Below are 12,963 nucleotides of genomic sequence, written 5' to 3'. Positions count from 1 at the left end.
CTGAATGCAACAGATCAGCAGTGTTACTAGCAAGGAAATCAACATCTGTAGAGGTAGAACCCAGGTCACTGGCCTCTACTGCTTCACTATTTTCCACTGTCGTAAGATGAGCAATGGCCTCCTTAAATTTAGCAATAGCTTCATCAGACAAACATCTGCTAAAATAATACCTCCTATTTTGCACTTCAGAATCAGAATCAGAGTCAGAATCAGAATACTTTATTAATCCCAAAGGGCAATTCATTTCTACAGTCGGCCTGTCCATAGCAACAACACATAATACACCAAACGGCCAACATCCACGACCACATCAGCAACAACAACCACAACCAGTGACAACACAGCAGAGCAGAATGCAAATACTTCATAGTTCACAGTTGTTGATAGCAAGAAAACTTCAAGTTTCATTTTGCATTTAGCAGCCTTATGGCAGACGGAACAAAGGAATCCGCATAGCGGTTTGTTTTCCGCACCGGTACATAATACTGCCGATCTGAGGGCATAATTACAAAGTGGTTGGCCAGAGCATGATCAGGGTGGGAGAGTATCCTGTCTGCTTTCTGCACCACCCATGCTTTCCAGAGAAAGCAGAGGTCTTTAAAAGAGCAGAGGTCTTTAGCATCGACAATATTAACATCGACAATATTAAATTCAAATGTTATTAAATAATGGTCGGATAAAAGGGAGTTTACAGGTGACACCAACAGGTCATCAGTTTCAACACCTGGGTGGCTGTCTGCGCTGGGGGGGCATTGCTGCCTTGGTCCTCCCTCGCTGGGTGGGGGTCGCGTGCCCCTGCGGATGTAGGGACTCCGTGACCCTTGGGGTGTCCGCCGGGGTGGCCTCGGGGGGGGGTGGGGCCGGGTCCGGGGATCGGGCTTCCCCTGATCGGGGGGTGCACGGGTGGGCGCGGCGGCGGGGTGGCACCATTCCCAGGTGTCTATGTCTTATGTTGTCAGTATGAATGGGGGGATGTTGGACCGTTTCCCCCTCCGTCTCGGGGCTCCGGCAGCGCCGGTGGCGCCCGTGGAGGTACAGTGGGGCCCTGGCCCGGCTCGGAGGGCCGGCCCCCGTCAACTTGGATGGCCGTTGGGGGGGCGTGGGCGTCCTTCCAGGGCCGACTCTGCTGGACCTGCCTCCTGGCTTCGGCCTCCGCTCCCCCTCCTTCCCCCCCTACACGATTCATACGCACATAGGCGAAGGGCGGGGGGTCCGGGTCGTGGGGGGCATTGTCCCACGTGGCCCGGCACTCCCCGCCTCACGGTTTTAACAGCAAGTAGACACTGCACATTGAACACTTAATAAATACATTTGACAAGGACACGTAGTTTGGGAGGGGGGGGGGTTGGTGTCAAATCAATACTTGGCCCTCCCCCTCCCTGTTTTTATGGCATTAATCACATGCACTCAACACCAGGGGCGGGAGGGGGTCCCACATCACCCGCGTTCCCTCACCGGCCTGGGATAGGTGGGTCGGGATACCAGATTGGGGAACTGCAGGTTGACAGAGATCAGCTGTTCTTCTCTGGTCTCAGCTCTGAAGTCCAACCCCTCCCATCTGAAACTTCTGGACCTGTGTCTGAACGACCTGCAGGATTCATATGTGGAGCAGCTTTCTGATCTGGTGGAGAGTCCAGACTACCAGCTGCAGACTCTCAGGTCAGTGGAGGTTGGACTCGGTTCTGCTGCTTCCAGCAGTTTTCTACTAAAACCAGATGGTATCAAAGATCAGTGTTTCCAGTGAAACTGCAGCTTCTCAGCAGCTGCTTTCCTCATGAAGCTGTGAGAGGAGGATGATGACAGGCTGCAGGATTGGACAGAAACACAGAGACAGCAGTCGGCCAATCAGAGGGTCCAGATGTTTGTTGTAGACCAGTGTTGTGCTGGTGTTCACGTGTCCAGAAATAAAGGAGTATTCCAGCTGACGGCCTTCCAGGATGTTCAGACACACAGCTGCTCCACTGCAGCTCTGAACTCTGAAGTCCTGGATGTGCTGATGGAGGGATATCTGCTAACACTAATTTACCTGCTCTCTTCTTTCTTCTTCCTCTACAGCTGATGGAGGGATCACTGCTAACACTCCTTTATCTGCTCTCTTCTTTCTTCTTCCCTCTACAGCTGATGGAGGGATCACTGCTAACACTCCTTTATCTGCTCTCTTCTTTCTTCTTCCCTCTATAGCTGATGGAGGGATCTCTGCAAACACTCCTTTATCTGCTCTCTTCTTTCTTCTTCCCTCTGATGGAGGGATCTCTGCAAACACTCCTTTATCTGCTCTCTTCTTTCTTCTTCCTCTACAGCTGATGGAGGGATCTCTGCAAACACTAATTTACCTGCTCTCTTCTTTCTTCTTCCTCTACAGCTGATGGAGGGATCTCTGCAAACCTTCCTTTACCTGCTCTCTTCTTTCTTCTTCTTCTACAGCTGATGGAGGGATCTCTGCAAACACTTCTTTATCTGCTCTCTTCTTTCTTCTTCCTCTACAGCTGATGGATGGATCTTTGCGAACACTCCTTTATCTGCTCTCTTCTTTCTTCTTCCTCTACAGCTGATGGATGGATCTTTGCGAACACTCCTTTATCTGCTCTCTTCTTTCTTCTTCCTCTACAGCTGATGGATGGATCTTTGCGAACACTCCTTTATCTGCTCTCTTCTTTCTTCTTCCCTCTACAGCTGGAGAGGATTGTTGGACTGACCAGGACGGATGAGTCGTGTCCTGATCGCCCTCAGAGTTGAAGCAGAACCAGTTTGTGTGGACAGAATCTGACTGGACCGTGATGAAGATGAAGATGAAGATGATGATGAAGATGATGATGATGATGATGATGATGATGATGATGATGATGATGATGATGATGAAGATGTAGATCTACATAGTTTCTGAATTACAGAGTTCTACAAACCTCTCATATATTCATGTATTTCATGTTAAGTAAAAAATCCTTTATTGTCATTATATTCTTGTTAAAATCCAGTACATGAAAATGTAGCATTTAATTAGGGCCCGAGCACTTACAGTGCGAAGGCTCTATTGTATCTGTAGGAATTTTTTTTTTCCGACGAAATGTGTGTCTTTTTTCACCCTAAACGTGCCCTAAAAGTCACCAAATTTTGCACCAAGCCAGACGTTGTGAAAAATGTGATTTTTAATGGTTTGAATTAATGGGCGTGGCCTTACGGCTCAACAGCGCCCCCTAGAAAACTTTGTGCCTCAAGCCCCACAATACGGTTTGACGTACATGCACGAAAATCGGTACAGACCTGTATCATGTCACAACTTAAAGTAAAGTCTCTTGGCGCCATGGCCCAAACCCAACAGGAAGTCGTCCATTTTGAATTAATTGTGTAATTTTGGCGAAATTTATGCCATTCCCTCGGCCGTTAATACGGCCCGAACCGTAACGTGCACCCAGGTGTGTTATACATCAAAATGTGCGTCTCCATCCTGCGACGACGCTCATTACCTTTCCCAGTCAAAAGCGTTACCGTGGCGACGATAGATGCCAAAAAGCGCGCCTCCCCTTCATCTGATTGGTCCATATTTGATAGTTCCTACTTTCTGCCATAACTTTTGAATGGTTTTGGTATAGAGAGTCGTGGGTGGTTTCATCCACTAAATGTCCAGGCCTGAAGAATCTACATGAAGTCATTCAAGCTTCCACTGCAGCCTGAACCTGCACAAGGGTGCAGGGCCCGTTCATCGCTGCTTGCAGCTTTAATTTGAATTTGAGGTTCATTCGACAAGCAAGCACTTTGTCTAAAGTCTGGATGAGTTCTAGTACGGAGGAGCCTACTACTAAAGTACTGACAGATAAATGTCTACGCTGCCTCGGCGGAGCTGCTCAGCTAGCAGCCGCCTCCTCCACCGAGTCACGTGGCTCCCCCGGTGTTTTCTTTTTATTTACATTTTTCCGTTTCCTTCCAAGTTTTCCTTTTGTTGTTGTCGTGTTTTTTGTTCACCATCAGCACAAATCTGACTTTTATTTCATAAGAGAGATCATTTCACACTCTCTTTCTTTTATTTATTGTAATACTGACATAGATTACACTCTCATTTTATCACAAACTGCACAAAACACTTGAATATGCGTCAGATATGAAGAAAGAACCCAAAAAGTTTAAAGCAGCACGATGTAACTTTTCCAGCTTAATCTAATATTTCATCATCATCATTGTGATGGAACATCAACTTCCAACAGGTTTAATGAACCTCTGTCATGGTCTGAGGGGTCTGTATCTCCTTCACTGGCACTATGTAACTTTGAGGAGCATGGTAGGAACCCTTCCACACTAAAAAACTACACATTTTTACAGCTTTGACTGCTTTACGGCATACGTCATTTCCCCCTCCTTCCCCATTCATAGTCCAGATGAAAGCTGGGCGGGACGTGGAGCGCAGAGCTCAGCAGGAGCTGGTGTCATGGCCGAAGCAGCGGAAAAACCCAAGAAAATACTAGTTTTATCGGAGGAGGCGAAAAAGGATCGTGCCTTGTGTATGTTTGTACATGGACATGTGTGTAAATCCATAATCTCACTCTGACTGGCTAACTACACACAACCACAGCTTTACCTGTACCCCCACCCATACTGTCTGCTGCTACTATCGTCATTGTATTTATTTACAGTAACTTCTTACACTGATTCATAGATCAGTTTTTATTATCAGTTCATTATTTTTAGTTTATTTTTCTACTACTTTATTTACACTTATACATACATCACACTCCCTTCTTTACTTTATTTACAGTAACTTATCCAACTGTCATACAGTTGTTATTCATTACTCCTACTGTGATACAGATTACTTATTGTTTACTTTATTCACAGTCATTTATCAATTCAATTTTATTTATATAGAAATTATACAAAAGTGTCTCCAGACACTTTCCAGAAACCCATAACATGAACATGAACCATCGAGCAATTATTACATAAAAAATTGCAGGTAAAATTTCCCCTAGTGGGAGAAAAACCTTAAACCAAACAGTGGCAAAAAAAACTCCTCTTTAGGAGGAAGAAACCTGGACCAGGACCTGGATCATAAAGGGGGACCCTCCTGCCAAGGGCCAGAGTGGGGGAGTCGGGGACGTCAACAGCACAGCAGGCAGGTGGAAGCAGCAACGGGATGACCGGGGGTGGGGACCGCAGGCAGGTGGAAGCAGCAACGGGATGACCAGGGGTGGGGACCGCAGGCCAGCACGCAGCTTCCGAAGCTCCGGCCCAATCATCAGTCCCAGGTTGGGGTGCAGGGTCGGGGAAAGGTTGAGAAGGGGCAGGGCCTGTCATGTACGGGATAACTGCTGTCACTGTGCAAATGACAAAGTTCAAGAATTTTTCTATTTTCTGAAAGGTGTATAAATAAAAGTCTGTCTTGTTTTGCACAAATGTCTTTATTTTAAACACACACAAACCAACTGTACAGGAAAACATGGAACAAAAAAAACAATATCAAAATATTTGCAGTAATCCTCATGAAAGTTCCATTCTACAGAAGACGATGAACCCTGAAACCAGCGTACTGTCCCATTAGGTCTGGAAAGGTGTCTCTTATTTTCCAAACACAGAGCTGCCAGAGCACAAACTGGCGATATATATATATCATATATATGCATATATATGATATATATGCTGCATGTCAGTTCTGTCTTTGTGGGGGTTCAAACTCTGATGATGCAGAGGTAGAGGTTTCTCAGGAACGGCAGATTCCTGATGAAACAAGAGACAGAATTGTTATGATACAAATGTAAATTTGGGAGGTCTATGTTCAATAAGAATCAAAATTAGAATGTTTTCACATACAGGGGATTCGTCTTGGGTTATAACAGAACAATAACAGAGATGCCATCAAAACCACACACACACACACACACACACACACACACACACACACACACACACACACACACACACACACACACACACACACACACACACGCGCACACACACACACACACACACACACACACACACACACACTCACACACACTCACACACACACACACACACACACTCACACACACTCACACACACACACACACACACACACACACACACACACACACTCACACACACACTCACACACACACACACACACAAACACACACACACACACACACAAACACACACACACACACACACACACACACACACACACACACACACACACACACACACACACACACACACACACACACACACAACCGCAGGTTTCTCAAAAGTCATGTAGTTTCCTGTAACTGTAAAGAGGAAGTTCAGCTCTGAGTGTCACTGAGGAAAGTATTCAGAGTTCAGACTCCATGTTGATGTGGACGGAGCAGCAGAGGAAACCAGGTTAGTGTTGGTTCTTTCTTCTTCTGCTGTTTAAATGTCATTTCTGTGGTTCTGGTTGGAGTCCAGCTGAGGTGTGAAGTGAGATCTGAGGTTTGGGTTCAGATGGAAACACAGAACAGAAGTATAGAATGTCCTTATAAGGACAGACGTGTGTGTTTGCTGAACTTCCTGTTTTTGAACATTTCCTGTCCTGGTTTCTGCTTTATCTACATTTTAATAGGTCGGTAAACCGTATTTATATGATGATTTCAGCCTCACAAAGTTGGATTTAATGTACCTGCTTCTCAGAGGAGTTATTTTGCGTATTCTGTGAGTTAAAAAGACATCAAGCTTATTTCCGGGGTTTTTCTGCTGCGAGACGTCGTCACACCGACGGATGTGTAATGTTCTCAGAGCTTCTACAAGATTTCTTAACAACAACATCATTTTATTCAATCCTGTTGTTTCCAGATGAACCATACAGGCCTACTACAGTATTATCAAGGATGTGAGGTGTAACAAGAAGCAGGCCAGTGTTCAACACCTGTGAAGGCTCCCAGTACGTCACAATGGGAATTTTACACAACACCCTCTGATTTAAAAAGAAAAAAATAGTTTTCTAGGGACAAAAAAAATTCCCAAACCAACGCAGAGCCTACAGTGTAGGCTACGCGGCGACGCACAACCGTACGCCGTACCCTACGCCGTAGGCTCTGCATCGATTTAATGCAGAACCATAAATCAGCTCCGGAGCCGGCAGGCAGACAGAAATCCCGAAATTTTCGGAGCAAATTTCTTAACATGCGTGATAGTGATTGGAAAAATCACTATCGTCTCAAAAATAGAGGACCAGCCTCCTCTGATGTACACATTCACCAAATGTTCATAAACATTTATAAGTTCAGAGTTCACATGGGCACATGGGCGGTGGCACAACATGTGTAATGTTCTCAGAGCTTCTCCAAGCTGGAAATTACTGTTCAATTTCATTTTATTTATATAGCGTCTATTACAACAGAAGTTGTATCTAGGATCTTTCCAGAGACCCAGAACATGATGAACGATGTTTCCAGATGTGTTTCATTTGAATTCAGCAGAAAATTGAAGAGTTTATTTTTAAAGTTTTACATAAAGCAGCCAATACAAGTACATGAAATACATGATTATCAATGATTATCTTTTTTTTTTTTCCCTTGTCTGCACACATATTAATGACGGTAGAAACGGTAGACGGTAGAAGCATATATAAGTGCATTATTACTATATTTAATATATATACATATACGCATACATATGCATACACATACATAAATATACACATACAAACCCAGTGATTTTTTTTTTTTGGGGGGTGGGGGGGGTGACGACATCCACTGCCAATCCAGGAAGCAGGAACACACGGAGACACACGTCAATCACTGGAAATCTGCAACAAAAAACCACAAACAAAACACGAAACCGGCACGGAGCCAACCAAAACAATAACAGCAATCGACCTAAATCTTGAGATCTGATCGCAGTCTGAGCTAAGCTATCGCTACCGCTACCTAAACCCAAAGACTAGAGAGCCAGCATGCAGGTGAACAAGCCAGTGTGTATGTCTATGTGTGTGTGTGTGTGTGTGTGCAGGGGCGCAGATAGGATTTTTGAACTGGGGGGGACCAAGCTGTCAGCAAATGATTCCAACTATTTTGTGTATATATATATATATTCATTCATTCATTCATTATCTTACCCGCTTTATCCCTTGCGGGGTCACGGGGGTCTGCTGGAGCCTATCCCAGCTCATTTAAGGTGAGAGGCAGGGGTTACACCCTGGACAGGTCACCAGTCCATCACAGGGCCACATAGAAACACACAAACCATGCTCACAATCACACACACGCTCACACCTACGGGCAATTTTAGAATCATCAATTAACCTAGCATGCATGTTTTTGGACTGTGGAGGAAACTGGAGTACCCGGAGAAAACCCACGCAAGCACGGGGAGAACATGCAAACTCCACACAGAAAGGCCCTGCCTGCCGGGCCTGGGAGTCGAACCGGGGACCTTCTTGCTGTGAGGCAACAGTGCTAACCACTAAGCCACCGTGCTGCTATATATATATATATATATATATATATATATATATATATATATATATATATATATATATATATATATATATATATATATATATATATATATATATATATATATATATATATATATATATATATATATATATATATATATATATATATATATATGCCTCCTTAAGTGGGAAACGGGCCCTCTTCTATTTCATTTAGGGTATGCGTGTGTATGTGCATGTACTGTATGTATGTATGTATGTATGTATGTATGTATGTATGTATATATATATATATATATATATATATATATATATATATATATATATATATATATATATATGTGTATGTGTATTATGTATATGTATGTATAAAAAATTGTTAACAAAAAAATAATATAATAATAGGATAATATTTCTTTCTGCCACTTTATTGAGGTTTTTGTAGTGAAATGAGGAGGAATCATAGAGATAACTTCTCATTTCAACTAACTGGATCAGCCGTTCTTCATCCATGACTGTTTCCTACAGCGCTTTCAACCTGCTTTCAACCGGTGTTCTGAGATTTCTTCCTACCTAAAATTCTTTCCTACCGTAGCCAAAAATTATAATAAATAAAATCTATCAAACCTTCTTGCTGGATGCTGCAGTTAACCTTTGGTCTGTTCATTTCCTGCTCTACCTGTTGATTTCCATCACTGCTTTTGGTACAAAACTGAATAACTTTTCCAGCTGTTTAATACAGCTGGAAAAGCACATTCACTCACGCACAGGCATAAAGACATGCATTTGATTGGTCCCTCAAACATATATGCATTAAATACTGTCCATACAAAGTATTAAAATACAAGAAACTAACCTTTTCTCTTCCGCGGCGATCAGGTAGCAGGATATTATGGCCTTCTGAAGTCTGAAGTTGCTGCTATACGCATGCGCAGTCAACTCGAGTAGGAAAAAACTATGGGTAGGAAGAAATCTCAGAACACCGGCTTTCAACCAGCTTTCAATGGAAGAAAATAGAACATTTAAATATCACAATATCAAGCTTGTTTTCTGTTTTAGAAAGTACAAACGTAGGAAGATTACAAGTGAAGTAATCACCCATATTTTACTTGTCTCTTTACTCTTTTAGGAGTATCGAGCGCACGGGCGGGGAGCGCAGTTAAGGCTGATTTATGGTTCCACGTAAAATCACCGGCGTAGGTTACGCGGCGACGCGCACAGTCGGTGCGTGTCGCCGCGCACCCTACGCCGAGGGTCTGCGTTGGTGTAACGCGGAACCATAAATCAGCCTACAAAGCGAGTTTCAGCTGTCAATCAAAAGAACGTGTGTGGGGGGGACATTAACGCTTTCAGCGCATGGATGTATTATAAAACGTTTCAGCGTGGACAGAGAGCGTCCGATGTAACGCAGTACGCGCTCCCATGCAGTTAGGACAGGCTGTTACTGTACATAGGGACAGTGGATGGGAGGGACGGATCGGGGACCACTATAAATCTGGGGGGGACGGATCGGGGTCATTATAAATCTGGGGGGGACGTGTCCCCCCCGTCCCCAGTGCTATCTGCGCCCATGTGTGTGTGTGTGTGTGTGTGTGTGTGTAATAAACCAAACAAAGCTCTACCTGAAGTGTATCTGTAGTGGGGGAGGGGGGAGAGCAACCCCGCCACCCGCGAGACCAGAGGCCGACAAGGAAGAGCCCGGAACCCAGGCCATCGGCAACCCCACAGAGGGGAGAAGTAGGAGGGAGGCAACCCACCGCCTACGTTTTATCCCAACACCCTACACACATCCACTATTACACTGAGGTTTAAAGAGCTTTGTTACCAATAAAACACAGTTAGAAGTGATAGAAACACAAACTAATGTCTTAGCTGGATGATCAGTAGACAAACAATGAGTTTAAGAACATTCCTGGTCCAAATGGAACCTCATAAAGGTTCACAACAGCAGCTGATGTTCTTCCTGGTGAACCGGATGATGGACTGGATGTTAAAGGTGAACTTCCATCGGTGGGTTCCCACCTGCCATTGACTACGACTTCCATCATTGATAAAGTAACAACCAGGAACTAATCTTCTCCCCGCAGGTCCAGATCTGTCGTTACAACCAAACAACTTAACAACCGTGTTTGTGAACGTTGGTCTGAACGGTGTTTTTGGAAACAGCTGAGTGTCTGAACCATGATGGTTCTATGTAGGTACCAACGTCCTTCCCTCCATCATTCCAGCTGTGGATTCAGGAAACACTCGTATCGGTCCTGCGTGGGTCCAACTATGTTAGTGGTGAACATCGTCATCAACGGTGGTTTTGGAAACAGCTGAGTCTCTGAACCGTGATGGTTCTATGTAGGTGTAACCGTTGGGGTCTGTAGTGGTGTGCGTTGTGTTTTTAAACAGAGGACTCTTTTGGAGGCGATCTCCATTTATTTCCTGACAAGGAAATAAAACAACATTCCCTCCAGTCAACACATGCATCGAGTTGAGCCCCTACACAGATAATAATAAGGAACATTAACATAATACACAAGAAACCCAAACCGTGGTCTATCAGAGACTTCACATCACTCACCTCTCCCATTGACATCAGTAACAAAAGGGGAGAGGTAAAGGCGGGAAAAATCATTTATACAGGTGGGGGGGTCACAGAAATGTCCGTGGGGGAAAAACAAACTAAAACACAAAAGGTTCCACATGTTTCTGGAGGTTTGACATGTAAGGTATACTAAATTAACAGATTTTGGTGATTATAAAATATAAAATAAATGCACATACACAAATGGAAAATCGACTCTGTTACATAGGTACCAACGTCCTTCCCTCCATCATTCCAGCTGTGGATTCAGGAAACACTCGTATCGTTCCTGCGTGGGTCCTGATCTCAGACTCACCTTCATGACTGGATCCAGAATAAACTCTAATGTTCTGGTGTAGAAAACTGAACACGAGCAGGTAACGTTCAGGCTGGTCTTTAGTGTGAATGAGTGAAGAAGTGGTTTCCTGGATGACTTCACCAGTCGTTCTTTGACTTTTTGATCAAACAGAACATTTCTTCTCCAGGGGAATACTCGGCTTCACAGATTGGAATCAAATTAGAGGTGACTCTCAGTTTCAATTCTCTCTTAAGCGGTTTTCACATAGAGGGCGCAGCGGCAGCTGCCGCCGGCTTTCCCCTTCATTGTGTATGTGCTGCCGCCGCACAAGGGCGCAGGGTCTGCCGCCGAGCTTGGCAGCGCGCAACAGGGCGCATGCCGCCGAGCTGCCGCCAGGTTGCCGCACCGGCAAGCGCGCAAGATGGCGCAAAGCGGCTTTCACATAAAACGCGGTATGAGAATGATCTTGGCTGTGAGTCTGTGTGAGGAGCTGGTTCCTGGTTCCAGGTCTAGTCCTGGTTCCAGGTCCTGGTTCCAGGTCTAGTCCTGGTTCCAGGTCTAGTCCTGGTTCCAGGTCTAGTCCTGGTTCCAGGTCTAGTCCTGGTTCCAGGTCCAGGTCCTGGTTCCAGGTCCTGGTTCCAGGTCCTGGTTCTATCGGGACATCAATAAAAAGGGACAAAAGTGGAGAGAAATCTCCCAGAATGTGGACATACCTGGTGTGTTTAAAAGTGGTAGAAATGTGATATTCTTTTGCTCTTTTAACAATAAAATGATAATTTAAAATAAAATATAGCATTTCCATGCCTCATATCAATTGAATCATTTATCAATATATGGTTTTGAAAAGACCACGTATCAATACTTTTGCAAACTGAAGCACATACTTTAATACATGTCCACTCAGTATCAAAATCTAGATGACTGACATGAGCTAAAAAACATCAACATAGTTCAGAAAGGTTTTCAATCAAATATGTTTTGAACTATTTACAGTGGATGACTTGAAGAAAAAGTGTAAGAAGTTGAGGCACAGATATATGACGGAGAGGAAGGGAAGCCAGGCTTGATCCTGCTGAGGCTCCAACTCTCCCCAACAGCTGAAACTGCTCCCTGTTCAGTCTGAAGTAGAAGCTCATCGACGAGCCTGGATTCCCCCAAATCCTGTCTTCATGACGATCTCATGGACCTCCTTGCTGCTGCTGCTCGTCTCCTCCTCCTCCTCAGAAGAAGAACTAAAGCTAGGGCTTTTCTCTGAACCAGGACAGATGCATTTTGCAAAGCGAGCTGTAGCTACTGCACGTCCAAACGAGTGGGAAAATGGCGCCAGACCAGAAAAACCTTTTTTTCGGTCGCCAAGCAACTTGCAACGAATATGCGCCCTGCTCTGCGTGCTGCTCTTGTAACCGGCTCCAAATCTAGGGGTATCTGGACCGGTTCATGTAATTCACAGGATAGAGATCACTGTGGATTAATAATGAGAGAAACGACGGGTTAACGTCTTCACAAAGCCAATGCCATTTTATTTCGGTTATTCATTCAGTAAATAATGTTCAGCAAAAGTAAATTAAATGAAAATGTGCAAAATAAAATAAATAATTCACAAAAAGTAATAAACAGGCTTTGTCCCATGACTAAAACACATTTAAACAATATAAACTCACATTTCAACAATATAAGCTCACGTTTCCAAATGGTAAACCATTCAAT

The 12,963-nt window shown here is 44.3% G+C and overlaps 1 protein-coding gene across 3 annotated transcripts in view; it reads left to right on the top strand.

Moving 5' to 3' along the window:
• Nucleotides 1–6,275: 6,275 nt before the first annotated feature.
• LOC133418302 (NLR family CARD domain-containing protein 3-like) overlaps nucleotides 6,276–12,963 on the top strand; it is a 54,350-nt gene continuing 47,662 nt past the window's right edge. For all 3 annotated transcript variants that reach the window (XM_061706865.1, XM_061706866.1, XM_061706863.1), the window contains exon 1: nucleotides 6,276–6,330. The gene's annotated coding sequence lies outside the window, so the exon portion shown is untranslated. The remainder of the gene's footprint in view (nucleotides 6,331–12,963) is intronic.

Source organism: Cololabis saira, chromosome 18, assembly GCF_033807715.1.
Source record: "Cololabis saira isolate AMF1-May2022 chromosome 18, fColSai1.1, whole genome shotgun sequence".
Lineage (NCBI taxonomy): Eukaryota > Metazoa > Chordata > Actinopteri > Beloniformes > Belonidae > Cololabis > Cololabis saira.
The sequence above is the reverse complement of the archived record's forward strand: the minus strand, read 5'-3'. Positions and strand labels throughout refer to the sequence as shown.